The sequence below is a fragment of the Aulonocara sp. 'chitande type north' Nkhata Bay genome, linkage group LG15 (assembly GCF_057382095.1).
Source record: "Aulonocara sp. 'chitande type north' Nkhata Bay isolate Kocher_YH1m ecotype deep benthic linkage group LG15, A_spYH_male_GT1.1, whole genome shotgun sequence".
In the NCBI taxonomy this organism is placed as follows: Eukaryota; Metazoa; Chordata; class Actinopteri; order Cichliformes; family Cichlidae; genus Aulonocara; species Aulonocara sp. 'chitande type north' Nkhata Bay.
Genome location: NC_141358.1, coordinates 23,308,864 through 23,324,882, shown reverse-complemented (window position 1 = coordinate 23,324,882; position 16,019 = coordinate 23,308,864). Strand labels below are relative to the sequence as shown.

General features: G+C 40.9%; 1 pseudogene; it reads right to left on the bottom strand.

Moving 5' to 3' along the window:
* Nucleotides 1–16,019, bottom strand: part of LOC147313095 (cytochrome P450 2K1-like) — a 66,658-nt pseudogene that overhangs the window by 33,432 nt on the left and 17,207 nt on the right.

Sequence of the window (16,019 nt, the reverse complement as noted above, 5' to 3'; positions counted from 1 at the left end):
TGTCACAATAATACCTGGCTCTAATTGATTAGAGAAACAATAAAACAATAATGCTGCTTTAACACAGGAATTTAGCACCGGCTGCCAAAGATGCCACAGCTAAATAAAGCAGCGCGGGTGTTACAGAAAACCTTTCTCACGTTATAAAAGGACAAAGGTGAAGATGATGGTCATTATGACTACAGACAGTCATCAGACCATCAGGTCAGAGGTCAACATTTAATTTTATTTTATTTATACAGCGCCAAATCACAACAACAGTCGCCTCAAGGCGCTTTATATTGTAAGGTAGACCCTACAATAACACTTACAGAGAGAAACCCAACAATCATATGACCCCTTATGAGCAAGCACTTTGGTGACAGTGGGAAGGAAAAACTCCCTTTTAACACGAAGAAACCAGAACCAGGGAGGGGCGGCCATCTGCTGCGACTGGTTGGAATGAGAGAAGGAGGACAGGATGAAAGACATGCTGTGGAAAATAGGGAGAGATTAATAACAAGTATGATTCAATGCAGGGAGGTCTATTAACACAGTGAGTGAGAAAGGTGACTGAAGAAGTAGTGACATGACATGATATTTTAAATCTTCACATAGTACTTCCATTGTGTTGGTAATACATACAACACTAAGTAACAATCTTAGTTTCTAAGTTTATAAGGCTGTTTGGCAATTTTCAACCAATAAATTATTAGTTGACCTTTGTAATGGGGAAAATTTTGGTTTATCCTCATATTTAGATATAAGCATGCAGATGGCAATGCAGTGGCAAAAGCCCTCCTATCAGAGATCATCTCCAGATGGGGTATCCTGGAGAAAATCACAAGTGATGATGGCACCCATTTTGTAAATCAGGCACTCAAAGAAATCAGTGTGAGAGTGGGGTTTAGATTACAAACACATTGTGCATGGAGGGGCTGTAGAAATAGCGAAAGACTCCTTGAAAACCTCCAGCACACCTCAGTCCCTATGAAGAGTTGTATGGATGAGCTGCCAGAATGGGGGCTGAAACCCCAAAGTGGACAGGCGTGTCTACAGAGCTATGTAACAGTGAACTGATTGTGTATTGTCAAAATCTCCCCAAGACTCTCTCGCAGATACACCAGACAGTGAAGGCAGTCCCTCCCAGAATGGCAGAGGAACCCCTGCACCCTTTCAAGTCAGGTGACTGGTTGCTGGTGAAAGGCGTAAGAAGGAAACACTCGAAGGCAAAACGCTGGTTGGGCCCATTCCAATTCCTGCTGACCACACAGACAGCAGTGAAGGTCGCGGAAAGAGGCAAGTTGATCCACGTCAGCCATTGTAAGCTCTTCACAGGAGAATTGCCTGTGACACAGAAAGTACAACCAGACAAAACACATTGGGCAGAATAATCCTCGCACCTCATCCAGGTAGTAGGCTACCCTCTACCTGCAATGATGTGCCAAACCGAGAAGCAGCCCTTGTGCTATTCACAGGGCTGCCTTGTGGTCGAGCCTCTGGGGAGACCTGCAGCTGAAGACCTGCAGCTGAACACCATGCCAAAGCCCAGAGACATCCGTACAATAGGAGGAACTGCCAACAAGCAGAGAGACAAATCTCTAAGTATGGCGGATGCCTTGAACTACACTATGTATACTCAACCACTCAAGATTTAAGTTTTGATCTGTGTAATGTGATTAATTGTAAGGGAAAGGGTGACAGTTGGAGAGGGTATGATTTGTATTTGTGTAGGCCACCAAGGGGATGGCCCGAACCTGGAGACCGAAGCTGGTGCAGTAGCTGGGACGATGTGTGGTCTCACTTGCAACCAAATTATTGGGGCCCAAACAAGGTACGAAATCTGCGCTTTTCTCATTAAAGAGAGGCCGGGTGGGACTGGGACCAGATCCAACCCCTTGCTATTGACCATAAATGGTCTGAAACAAAATCCCTGGTCCATCGCATATTCAGGACGATGTTATGATCTGTCTGAAGACTCATTTTACATGATTATCAGAGTAGACCAGGCAGGCACAGATAGCATGGGGATAATTAAGGTAGTTCTTCACTCTAAGGCGGAAACTGTCGGTGGGGGTTACATTCCAGTCAACGGCACTTCAGCACCACAAAGATTAAGGGGTGAATGTCACGGATTTGGCCTACGAGACCTCCAGAGACCTATTTGTGAGGTATGTAAACATATCCTCACCAGAGGACATGATACAGGTAGAAACAGGGTACATAGATAAAAACACCTGGCTGGATTGGATAACATACACAGCCAGTACAAACAACATGATAGAGTGTGTGGCCTGCTCTACAGCGCGCCCCACACTGTTCACTGTGACTGCCCCTTTATTGTTCAGGGAGGACAGGCCAGGCTTTGACTGCATGTTACAGCTCCACATGAAGGAGGAGGTGGGTCATGACTAACAAATTTTAAGTGCACTTTTCCCAGTAGTCAGGAAGGGTGTCACTCCTCCTCTGTTTTCCCCAAGGGCCGGAAATTACACCTGTTTAACCAGGGTAAGTGTCACCCCTATAGGAAACTCAGACGCTGCATGGTGCAATGAGGTCATAGATGTCACTGAATGGGCAAATATGAGCAGCATTAATGTTGCTCGTGCTGACCGCTCCTGGTGGTGTGGAGACAAGACCGTGAGAGACACTCTGCCCAGTGGTTGGTCAGGAACTTGTACTATTGTGAGATTAGCGCTCCCTATAGTGTTAATGGGATCTCATGCTACTGCAGAGACCGTTGTGAGTAGAACTGGTAGAACCATGTCAGAAGATTCTGATTTGACTAAAAACTCTCCAACTTACATAGATGCTATAGGCGTCCCTAGAGGTGTCCCTGATGCATACAAATTAGTTATTTCTTAGATGAAGGATGTGTGTGTGTGTCAATATGTCCTGGTGAAAAATGCTTAGCTATGCTTAATGATGTTTCAATATGTTATCTGCTAAATGTTAGATCGTAGAGGGACAAATTCTAGGAGGTTCCTGAAGCAATGTTAGTGGAAAGTCTTCCCTGCCCAGCAATAACCCAGGTGGGACGAAGTAAGCCCTTGTAGCTAAAAGATAGAGGGATAGCATTTTACATTTCCAATAAGTAGGATTGTGGGTTTGTGACTTACACGCAATTTAAAATTAGTTAGATATGACAGTGTGGTTGAACCTGATGCTTATTTTTGTCATGTGTATGGCACGCAAACAGAGCTGACATTAACCACAATGTCATCAAAACACCTCCTACCCTAGTACCCTAGTTCGCTTTCCTGACCTCAACAGACTGTTCTCTCTGTTGAGGTCAGGAAAGCGATTCCGCTCCCTGAAGACCAACACAGAGAGACTGAGGAGGAGCTTCTTCCCGCAGGCGATACGGTCTCTCAATCACACCACCACACAGTACTGACCCACACATGTGGTTCTTACACACACACTGGACTTTCTGGACTTTGGTTTTGCACAACACTGGTCACTATATTCTTCATTTCCGGTTAATACTTGTACAGCTGCTGTTATTGTGTATATATTTATTTATATTTAGATTTCTTCATACATTCTTATATAGTTCTATATTGTGTATTTTGTTGTACAGTTATTTTATTTTCAACTTTAATTTATATATTTATCTTTATCTTATTCTTCCCAGTTAAATTTACCCTTCATTCTAATTTGTGTTGTACAGTTATTTCATTTTTAACCTTAATTTATATTTTATTCCTTCCTAGTTAAATTTACCCTTTTTAATTTTTCATATTTATTTCCTATCTTATTCATAGCCTTTTCCTTTTTTGTTCTCTTTAGGTCACGAGCAGTTGTCCAAGCATTTCACTACATATCGTACTGTGTATGACTGTGTACGTGACAAATAAAAATTTGAATTTGAATTTGAGTTCTCAGAAAAAAATAATCTCATGACCACAGTTCTGGTTTAATAAATACATAGTATTGTAATTAATAGCTATATTTTGTTAATTTCTGAATAAAATTTTTTTTCCAGTTCAAACCAAACACATGCTGATCATTTTAGCAGGTGGTTTTCTAGTACTCTTCATAATCCTGGCACTCATTGGATGGAAGAGAAATAAAAGTGAGAACACCACATTTATATTTGAGAAACACAAATATTTTTTTTAAATAAAGTTGTTGGACTTAAATTGTTGTTGTTGGAATTCCCTATTTTGTCTCTTTAGGGAACAAAACACAGAAGAGTGATGAAATTGTGAGTTTTAAACTGAATAGTCAAAGATGTTTATACAGCGAGGACTTCTATAGTTAATTTCTCTGTGGCTATAACATCACTTTATTTTAAGTATCAGTGGTTTAAATGAAAAATATCTAACAACCTCTATTTGTTCAGGAACTGAGCATGAATTACTGCGGTATACCACAAACCAGTCAGAAGGGGGTGAGATCACACACCAGTGCAAATTACACCTGTTTCATATTTTACTTATGATATATTTATCCTCTAACACACACACACACACACACACACACACACACACACACACACACACTATACACTGAACCAATTATTAAAAGTAATGGTACTCATTACATTTCCATTTTCCTTAGTGTCAGGGGTAGATGGTTGGGTGTCCAGATACAAAGAATAATAATAATGGACTGGATTTATATAGCGCTTTTCAAGGCACCCAAAGTGCTTTACAATGCCACTATTCATTCACACACTGGTGGAGGCAAGCTACAGCTGTAGCCACAGCAGCACTGGGGCAGATTGACACCAGAGGGGCCGATGGCACCAGCACCAGAGGTGCCTCTGGCCAACACCAGAGGCACCATTGGCCCCTCTGGCCAACACCAGTAGGCGGTAGGGTAAAGTGTCTTGCTCAAGGACACAACGACCAGGATAGAGAGCCCGGGGATCAAACCAGCGACCTTCCAGTTACAGATGCACTTCCCAACCCCCTGAGCCACGGTCGCCCCTTACAAATTCCTTATAAATGTTTATAAGGAATTTGAAATCTATATAAAACTGACATCAAAAGACATTTGTTGCCTAAATGCAACTTCACAAAAAATGCAAATGATTAAAAAAATGTGTCACCTTTTTTGAATGGTGTTGGAGTAAAAGTACAAAATAGTTTGAAAATGGTAAAAAAGTATATACTATAAATGTACCTCTAGAAATTAAGTAATGAGGTGTATTTGAGTATTTATGTTCATTTTCTATATTTTTCTGACTTTACTGCGTAGGCTGATCCTGCTTACTATCATACCATTGGTAACAGAAACAAGACCTACAAAGCCCCAGTAAGCTGTCTCACTGGTTATACTTAATGTTAGTTTTGTTGCATGAAGACAAATTTCAACAATTAGAATTTGCTGTGTATAATTGTGTTGAATGAAAAAAAACTTACATTATGCGTTAGGATTTGTGTGTGTGTGTGTGTGTGTGTGTGTGTGTGTGTGTGTGTGTGTGTGTGTGTGTGTGTGTGTAAAACCCCTACAGCAGATTAAATCAAAGCATCAAGGGTGCAATGAACAAAAATAACACATCTCACACATGTTTGAAATTCATGAAGAACAAAAAAAGTATAAAAAGCAATGACTTCACCAGTCTGGTCTATTCAACTATTAAACTAGACTAGTTTATTGTCTCAAAAAAAAAATCAAATTTTTTTAAGTATGTCCCTCTAAAATAAATAATAGATAATATCTATCTGCAATCATTACTTTTGAGATTTAAATGTCTGTAAATTCAATCTAGAAATCTTTCTGAATCTGCACACTAGGAAATACTAAAAGAAGGCACAGGTTAATCACAAGAAATTTGATATCAAAAATATTAACATATCACCTCTGGTTATTTTTAATGTCTAGGCTAATCCTGCAGTTGATGTTTCCTATTCCTCCATCAAAAAGTCCAGGAATAAAACCCAGGTAAGTACCAGTATTTATCAAGAACAAATCACAGCAGCAAAAATTTTGTATAGATATTTTTTTTATTTCTGATGACTGAAAAATTATGCAGTTTTTTTTATGTGTGTATTTATTATGTATTTATGTGTGTGTGTGTGTGTGTGTGTGTGTGTGTGTGTGTGTGTGTGTGTGTGTGTGTGTGTGTGTGTGTGTGCTGCTTTCCTATATTTTACAGGTTCAGAGTAATGACCATAAAGATGATGCACTGACTTTCTCCACCTTTGGCAAAGCCTCCAATAATGATAACAGGATCTACATGAACATGAAAAGCATACAAAAATCCAGGGGCAGTTATTTTTAATGATCAGAATATGCTTTATATTATTTGATATTACTGTGATGATCATTTAGGAACCTACATAAATCCTTTTTTTCCCTAAATGATTCATAAAGACAAATTTCAAAAATCAAATCAAAACAAAAAACAACAACTTATAATTGTAACATTTTTTCTTTTTCGGACATCTTATGTTTAATAAAAAAATGAGATATTTTCTGTCAATTTACTTTGCGTGATCTGAATTCCAAACTTTGCTAACAGCCAAAACATTTTACACTTTTAATTTTTTTGCTATATTTTGAATAAATACTTATATTAATCAGTGGCAGGGCGTGGCCTGCAGTGCCGCTGCAAGAGAGGTGGTCACACCTGAGCGTCATCCACAATCACGCCTCGCTGCCTTAAAGTCTGTGCTGTCTCTGCTGTTGTGTTATGTGTCGGGCTGTGTGCTGGAAAGCTAAACCCAGCTGCATGTGTACAGCAACGTGTGTGAAATTGATCAACAAAGAGAAACTGTAAAACATGTTCATGCAAACATCGTCGGGTCTGCCGTGATATCTTTACAATAGGACTTCTGCTCCTGAACCTCTGCGCACAGCTTCTGCAGACTGGGGCTGTACAATGTCACTTTCATCTTTACGCAGGACTGTAAGCTGTTGTTTGTAAGGCATGAGCGGTTTTTGTTTTTATCATTGTTCATGGTGGGGAATAGCTGCTCAAACACGTATGTGGATCCGAAGATCGACAATCCACAAATTAGGCATACTGTTAGGCAGCTCTCGTCAGAAGTAAATAAATCTGCACAGGCATCATTACATCTTCTATTTTCTTCAGATATTTTCCTTTTCTTTTTTTTTACATTTCTCCATACTTGGCCTACCTGGGGTTGAAAGTCTCAATAAATGCACGGCGGGTTTCGGCTGGTATACCGGCTTCCACGAGTGTGACTCTTACTTTGAGCAACGAAAAATAATAAAATATAATTTTATTTTTATATTTCAAGATCATGATAATCCTTCAATTTAGAACTACAAGTTAAAAAAGAACTAACACAAATAAAATACAATTCAGCTAAATACTTTTACAATTTATTCTCCCTAACCACAGGGCCACAGCATAAAGACTAAAGAGCCGCAGGTTGCCCACCCCTGGGCTAGGCAATGGTACTATCATGGCCTCTGTATGCCATGGCCCAAGCGATATATTCAGAGAACCCTTATTTTTTTGTGAAATACTTCCACCCTATTGAAGCAGGAAGTAAAACGGTGGGGCTCACTAGAAGTGAGAGAGCACATGGTACAGCAGGATGCTTATAATACATGATGGAAGAACAGCAGCACAAACTTCTCAGTCTGAGAGTTGTTTAGTTAACTGGATAAACTGGTTTAGATACAAAGAGGGAGGGCAGCATAGGCTCCCTGTGCCACGACTGAAAGAGCTGAACCCCAAGATGGACCTAGAAAGCAGATAAAGACCGAGATGCAGTTGATGTGCACAGCGTTTATTTACAATACCAAGGTAAACAGTGGAAGATTGCAACATGCGACTATTTACAACAGTGAGAGACTGTGGAGATATTTACAAGAATGTGACAGGAAGTGCAACAGTGAACAAAACTAGAGAATAAACAAATACATGGGAATCAATGGCTGAGAACGATTGAGGCACTATTTACATACACTATTACAAGGAACATGAAGTGCTATATACACACGCTGTGACTATAACCCTGAATAGGAAACAAGACACTAAATCTACATCAGGGCTGGGAATGGAGGCTGTGGGCTAGAGACAGAGTTAGAACCTGAGGGGACAGAGGTAATGAGCTGGTGTACAGGGTCATTGATGGCAGGTAGGGATGGGTATTGTTTAGGTTTTATCCGATACCAGTACCAAACCGGTACTTTTGAAACGGTGCCGGTGCTTAAACGGTGCTCGAACTGGTGTTTTAAAGAATGGAGAACACAAACTTTGTCCAAAAACCTCTCATAGTTAGCTGTTTTTTTTTGTAAAAAGATAACAATATTAGCCTTGCAGTTATAGGGCATATATTGTATCACTCTTGGCTGGAAGCAGTGCTTAAACACTGGAAAAAACACCAACTTTGTCCAAAAACCTCTCATGTTTAGCTGTTTCCCACTTTTTCTTTGGTCATTTTAGCCTTTTTGGCCAGGGTGAAGGGAGTATCTGCCATCAAACAAGAAGACAGCCGCATGTAACTACGACGGTGTTTGCTAGTTCACCTTACCTTATTAATGTAATAACGTGGTTAGCCTACTCAACGTAAATTACACACGAACAACATTAAGCTACTCACCAGAGAAGAACGGCTGCTGCTGCCATCATCATCCGTCATCAATTCTGCTACACTGGTAGGGCTAGGGGCCAGGACTCTCGTCTTCGGGTTCTTGGGGGATGTTGCTAACACCGGGTCGATAACAGGCACCACACCCGCAGTAGATGTGCCGGTGTGAGGTCTCGCAGCAAGCTATCAAATATGGTGCATTTCTCGGCTTTTAAAAAAACGCCATGTGTCGCCAGGTGTTTCACCAGATTCGAGATGTTACCTCCTTTGCACAGTATCACCTTAAAGCACTTGTTGCAGGCTGCTGAGTTTGCATCTTTTGCTGTGAAGTACAGCCAGACTTTTGACCACTTCGCCTTGGGGATTTTTTTATCTGTAGGTCTGCTCTAAAAGAACGTACGTACCTGGGCCCGCCTACTATCCTTGCAAAGGTAAAATGATTGGCTAGAATCCAAAGTGTGTGACAACTCGGTCTGGTTACTACCGTTAATGCCATAATGGCACCGGATACCGGTACCCATCCCTAATGGCAGGTGGAGGTTTGTGAGAGGAGGAAGGCTAAGCTGGGTCTGGGTGAGTGAAGAAAAGGTGCAAGAAAAGGTTTTAACACAGTATTGCTTTCAGGAAATTTCTAGCTGAATATCATTGATATTATGCATGAACCTCTTCTTTTCTTTCTTCCTATTCTTTTAACATGGCAAATTTAGTGTATTTTTCAGACCCGTAACCTATCAAAAACCTATAAAGGTATTACATTTCTCTCTCTCTCTCTCTCTCTCTCTCTCTCTCTCTCTCTCTCTCTCTCTCCTTATTTATTTATTTATTTTTTCTCAACAGTTCCATCTCAGCCATCCAGTTCCAGCTTCTCTGTTAGAGCTGGAGATGGAGTTACTTTGCCTGAGATAGATAAGAATTCAATTACCAACGTAAATTTGGTACGGTTCAGAAAGAAGCTGGATCTAAATCAGACACACTGAGTGTTACAGCACACTGTTCTCTGGTTATAAAGGTCACATCAGAGGATCATGGTCCTTACACCATGATTCAGATCAGGACAATCAGTTACAGACTCTCAGGTGGATGTTCTTAACATTGAGTTCATGGTCTGTCTGTATCATGGTGTTCCAGTCAAAGAAACATATTTACACAGAGATCAGTAATGTGTTTTGATATTACTGATGGTATTTATCTTTAAATAGGGTGAGTTTAATGCATATTTCAAGCAAACAAAAACTTTCAAATACAAATTTAAAAGACATATATGGCTGAAATTTATTTTCTCAAGCTGTCCTATTATCATTTTACTATCTCTTTAAAATAGCGATTAAAATTTGGTGTGTATATTTGTGATATCTAATGTCTCGTCACTCGTATATTTTTTCTTTATGTGTGTATTTGTTGAGCTTCTATCATCTGACATATTTCAAGTAGACATAACAAATGTGAAGAAGTGACCTGGTCTGTGTGGGTAACTGCACTTGACTGGTTTCGATCCTATTTAACTGATAGAAGTTTTTCGGTCAGGTCCGGTAGCTCTTTATCCACATCCACGCACCTTACATGTGGGGTCCCCCCCAAGGATCTATCTGTGGCCCAGTACTCTTTTCACTTTGCATGCTCCCATTAGGCTTTATTTTCAGGAAACATGAAATCTCATTTCATTGTTATGCCAATGTCTATCAAACCTACTTTCCTCTTAAAAAGAATTCTAAAGACTCTCTAAAAATGTTCTGCTAGACTGCCTTGTTGATATTAAATCGTCGTTTGCATTACATTTTTTGAATGTAAACGATCAAAAAACTGAGATTGTACTATTTGGACCTTCTGACCCTCGTTTTTCTCTTAACGGTGACCTAGGCTCTGGAAAAGTCCAGAACTCCCATTTCAAAAAAATCTGATTGTGTCCTTCATCTTTTTTCATTTAAGACACAAAGAAACTCTGTTGTAAAAGCCAGCTTCTTCCAGTTCAGGGCTCTTGCAAAAACTAAGAACATTTTTATCATTTGCTAACTTCGAGAAAGTGATACGTGCATTTATTTAATCCAGGGTTGAGTACTGTAATAGTCTTCATTTTGGTATCAGCCAGGCTCTGATCTCTCATCTTCAGTTTGTTCAGATGCTGCAGCCCAACTCTTAACAGGCAGTCGTAAGCATGACCATATTTAGAATTTATGGTTCAGGGGTGACAGAAGCGGTCTGCTGGTAATCTAATGATGGCAAATGTACCTACAGAGAGTTCTGCTGCCAGTGGAGGCAGTCTGCCAGGGATACCAATGGTCTGTGGGGTACTCTTGTTTGTGCTGTTGTTGATCCATCACCCTATTGTTGAAGAAGAGTGAAGCTATAACACACAAAGAGCTGAAGTGAAAACCAGTGTTCAAAATAATGAAAAGTGTGCTCTGCCACCACTGTCTGCATTTTTCATGCTCCATGCTTTCTTTTTTGGGCCTTTCTGATTCTTAGCTAATTCTGCTATTGGATTGTGCAAATTCTAAGACATAACAACCACAACTGAATTGACTAATGAAAAAAAAAAAGAGTGATAAAAAAAAATTCATATAGGGCAATGCTTGTGTGACCAAGTGGTCGGCGGAGTTATAAAAGAAATAGTAATAACATGACAACGCCACCAAGAGGAATTTCACCTCCAGGAAATATATATATTTAAGAAAAATAAATAAAAGAGGCCGCACATATTCAAGGATGCACACCGAGGCAGGTTGGCTCCAATATTAATACAGTTTTATTTATAGTTAAAATAAAGAATAAAATTAATACATTAATGTAGCATCGTAGTTGACAGTGTCCTAAAAGTGCAATAAAACAATCATGGAACTTGGACTAACCAGCAGCCGTGGACCCAAAACAAAATCACACAAAAAGAAAATCACTACAGCTGGCACCCAGTGTTGTACAAAAGGAAGTGTGAAAACGACCCACCACCTGAGGTCCCTGGACCACTGGCACGTCCTCTGTTCACTGAAATAAAACACAGAACAACACGTTAAAAGAATAAAAGGACGCTGAGCATCAGGCTCGCTACATATCATCTTTAATAGCTTTAATAAAAGAAATCACACACACACACACACACACACACACACACACACACACACACACACACGCCTTACATCCCACGAGTCAAACCACAGCTTGGGTTGGTGGTAACTGTCCAGGCCTCCGCTTCCGCCGTTTTTTTCGGCAAAATTATCCACACCACCGCCGCGCTATGAAATCTGGGATATGTTGGGCCATGAAGGCTACACCGACCCATCCTTAAAATGCAGAGAAATTAAGGACGCATTTGGGGGCCACATTTCAAGCAGCCTTTGAATTGGGACAGCCTTCGTCGTGTCGCTGTGACGTAATCGGCCTTAAAATGCGGCCTTCAAGGCCGCAGACCCTGAATTGGGATACAGCCTAAATCCGGTCATTGGTACTTTCTGGCTTGTGTAGTTACTAGGTAACAAAACCTCAACACTGCCCCTAGCGTCCTGGAGCACTTCCGTTGTGTTTTGGAATTTGCAAGTGTTTTGGAGTTTGCATGTGTTTTGGAGTTTAAAAAAAGTTTAAAGTTCCCAACACGACACTTGGGCAGAGGATCGCTCTAGCCCGATCACGGAGGCGTGGGGACAAGCAGCAATCCAGAATAAAATAGAATAAAACCAGGTGGACCAAAGAAAGGTAAGCCCACTTAATAAAAACAGTTCCAGGAAAATAAAAGATGACACCAGACAAGACAAGACAGCAGCTGCACTGAGGAGGAGCCCTCAAACAGCGACTAGGCAGGCGTCTCGATTCTCCAATTAAGGTTGGGCGATTTGCCACGGAGAGGTGAAGGCAGCAATCAAACCCCCTGGACTGGAGGCGCTATACTGCACTGGTGGAGATAACTCTAGCACCTCTCTCCGCAACGCTGGAGTAAAACAGAAGCTGTAGCTGTCACATGATCTGCTCAATTATGATGCCAGGTCTCTCTTGGAAATGAGATTTTTAATCTCAATGAGATTTTTTACCTGGATAAATAAAGGATTAATAATTGCTGATCAATCCGTAGCGGTGTGCCAGCATTACTGCTGCTTTTCGCGAAAGGCATGGGAGGAATAAACCAGGAGAAGACCGGCTTCACTTTATACGGACTGATGCCCCCCTGCAATCAATATGCAGGTGGGTTCCCAATTAACCTAGTTGCGAATGCAGGAGAGAGCGAGGGCGGGAGAGCGAGCGAGGGAGAGAGAGAAAAAGAAATGCGAGTAGCCCATCCGGCTACACTTGTGTCTAATGCACATGGGTTTCCATATAGTAAGAAGTGGCATGAATCAAACCCGACATCAGGCAGAAACGTACAAAGTTCTGCTGCTCTTGTCATTACGTTCTTATGAAAGATCGCTTACTCAGTTCTCGGGAAAATTACATCACGTCTCACACAATTAAAATAGCTTATCTATGTTTTTCTCTGATGATGAAGCACATCCTGGAAACATCAAACAAAAATATTGCCCCCAAAAAACATCATCTAAACAACAGAGGACACCCCCCCCCCCCCCCCCACCACCACCAAGAAGTTGATTTAATACAGTTTCAAACAATAGCCATAGAGACCATGGGTTACATTTCAAAGCAGGAACACAATCTTTATAACGGCATAAAACCGTCGTTTATGTATCTGCAGCTGGTAAGTGAAGATGAGGTAATCAGGATAATATATTATGGCATTAGTACTCAGGATAAGCGTGGGTGGAGACAAAAACACACAACAACATTTAACATGACGGCAAATGTCGGTCAAGATTCGATATTATTCAAATGACGCAGATACTACGCACAAGCCTTATAACGGATGTGAACAGATAATTTGCGCCTTATAAGTTTCACCACAATAGACAAGAGAAAGAGTAGGCAATCAGAATCAGAATCAGAATACTTTATTAATCCCGAAGGAAATTAGGGTTACAGCAGGCAGCACGCTAATGGCGCATGCGCACTTACAAAGGAACCTTCTGACCAACTTTACACAAACATCACTTTGGGGAGACATGTCAGAAAGGTAGGCTGATAGGAAAAAAACAACGAAAATACATAACATGAGGTAAGAGGAGGAGAAAAAAAACTCCACTCAGACTGAGCTCCTAGTGGGAGAACAGTTTGATAACAGAAAAAACACCTCAGCACAAAATGACTATCAATACACCATAGAAACACAAGACAAGCAACAGGGGTGGGTAAAGGGTAAGAGAGAGCCGGTGTAGACAGCGCATCCGGTCCTGCAGCATGTCTGCGCTGGTCCAGTCGACTGCCATCTTCCCCGGTAGGGCACAAGCATGGAAGGCGTTTGGAAAGGGAGGGGGGATCAGTGTGTGCATATCAGTGTATGTGTGTGTGTGTGTGTGTGTGTGTCCAGAGTTCAGCTGAGACAGTGTCCTTCGCTCCGCCAGGCTAAGTAAACAGTCTTCCAGCCAACCCAGGTGGCCTTGCATGGAATGGGGGGAACAGTCTAAACACAGTCGTTTTTAGGGTGTTTTGTTCAGCTCCAGCCTTGAGACCGCAGCTGGTGCCGAAGGGGTCTCCGCATGAAGTGATGATGGTTTTTACTTTAGTGCGAACAACTCTTATGAATTTCAAAGCTGTTCTAACAGTCCAACACTGGTCTCTCAATCTCCTGTTGGAGAGCCGCGAGCTGATGTTATCCAAACTTACGTTCTGTGATGTTTTCATTCTTTTTGCTCAAAGAGCAGGTTCTGAGAACTCACGACCGCAGTGCACTTCCCCAAGATGTGATCGAATTTGCGTTCAAAGGTGTTATTCGAGCTAGCCCCTCCAGATGTAATCCAGTTTTTCACTCAGAGGTCTTGTTCTGAGTATTCACGGCAGCCGTGCGTTCTCCAAGATGTTCTGTGCGACCGCCTTCGTCAAGAGCAAGAGCAGTGTGTGTGTGTGTGTGTGTGTGCAACATTGGCATTTGTTTACTCAGATCCAAGGCAGGCCAAACCTCTGTGTTACAACCTTCAGAAATTCCTGCTGTATCGATACAAAAGACACACATTCACAATATATGGGTACACAAGTCTGTTTTATTTCAAAGTGTTTCAAACTTTACAGCATTGGCAGACCCAGTGTCCATCATCCCTGCATTTGGCACAGGTGAATTTGTGACATGTTGCACAGGTAAACATGCCACTTCTAAGCACTGAAGTCGAGAATATCTCTCGCTTTGCAGTATCTTTTGCAAGTTGAGGAAGTTCACACCGGACTTTATTCACGTGCCCAGTAATGTTGTTTTGCGCTGAAGTAGTCTGTGCGACAGTGACAGTGAAGTAAAGAAATTGTCCGTTGTGACGTTTCTCCCATCATCCAAAAACGGCTCCATCAGTTTCATGACCACGTTCTCTGCCAGCCTCTCTCCCTTCTGACGACTGGCGTCCTTTCCCAAGTAAGGATATGCGTTGCAGACATATTTGGTCTCCAAATCCGTGGCCATCCAGAACTTGATTCCAAATCTCTCTGGCTTGGTTGCGATATACTGTGTGAATGGACAAGGAACCTTGGTAGGGAACATCTGTTTATCTATGGTCATATGTTCTCCTGGAGTGAAACTCTTAGCACAGTTCTTGTTGAAGCATGTCCAGATGTCGGAGATCGCCGCAAATTTGTCTGTTTTCAGCTGTTTCAGAACATTTTGCTCTACATATTTGAGTTGTTTGCCATGCTTGGTAAGTCATTTTTTCAAAGATTGTTTCAATTATTATTATTAGCTTTTACTTCTGTGGCTCTTTGGAGTTTAGGCAAAGCTATGTGAAAGGCATTAGCCATATTGCTCGCTGATAGCATAATATTCTGTTTTAGCTAGGTGGAAGGTATTGGAGGCGGGCAAATACTACAGTCCTGAAAAAAAGCTTACATGTGAATTTTCAGTCAAATTTTTGGTCAACTTAAATACACCTAAAACAATGTCTAGAATGTGAAATGTTGGTATAATGGTGCTACTTGAAGCCTGAAAACGATCTCCCATAAAAAAATGAGCAAACAGCAGTAGCAGATGTCCTGACTGGGTTCTACGTTAGCATCTAGATCCCTCCAGAGTTTTGTGCACACGGTTTAGGTAAAAATGAAAAAGGTTGAGGTTTTAAATTTAGTTCAGTATTACCTGTTGTCTGTGTCCTTGTCTTTTGGGAAAATATTTTACACAAGTAATGGCTCAAAAATTATTCCTTTTTTTTTTTACTATGATTATTTGTGATTATTTGTGCAATTAATTAGTGTCAACTAATTTTTAATCAATCTCCACCAGTGTTGGTCAAGTTACTTGAAAAAAGTAATCAGTAACTAATTACTGATTACTTCCCCAAAAAAGTAATCCCGTTACTTTACTGATTACTTATTTTCAAAAGTAATTAATTACTTAGTTACTTAGTTACTTTTTAAAAACACGATTTACAACCTGATAGAGGTGATAAAGCGAGAGATCTTTCAGCCCAATTCTACTTTTTCTGCATAATCCATCATACAAAATGTAATCAAATG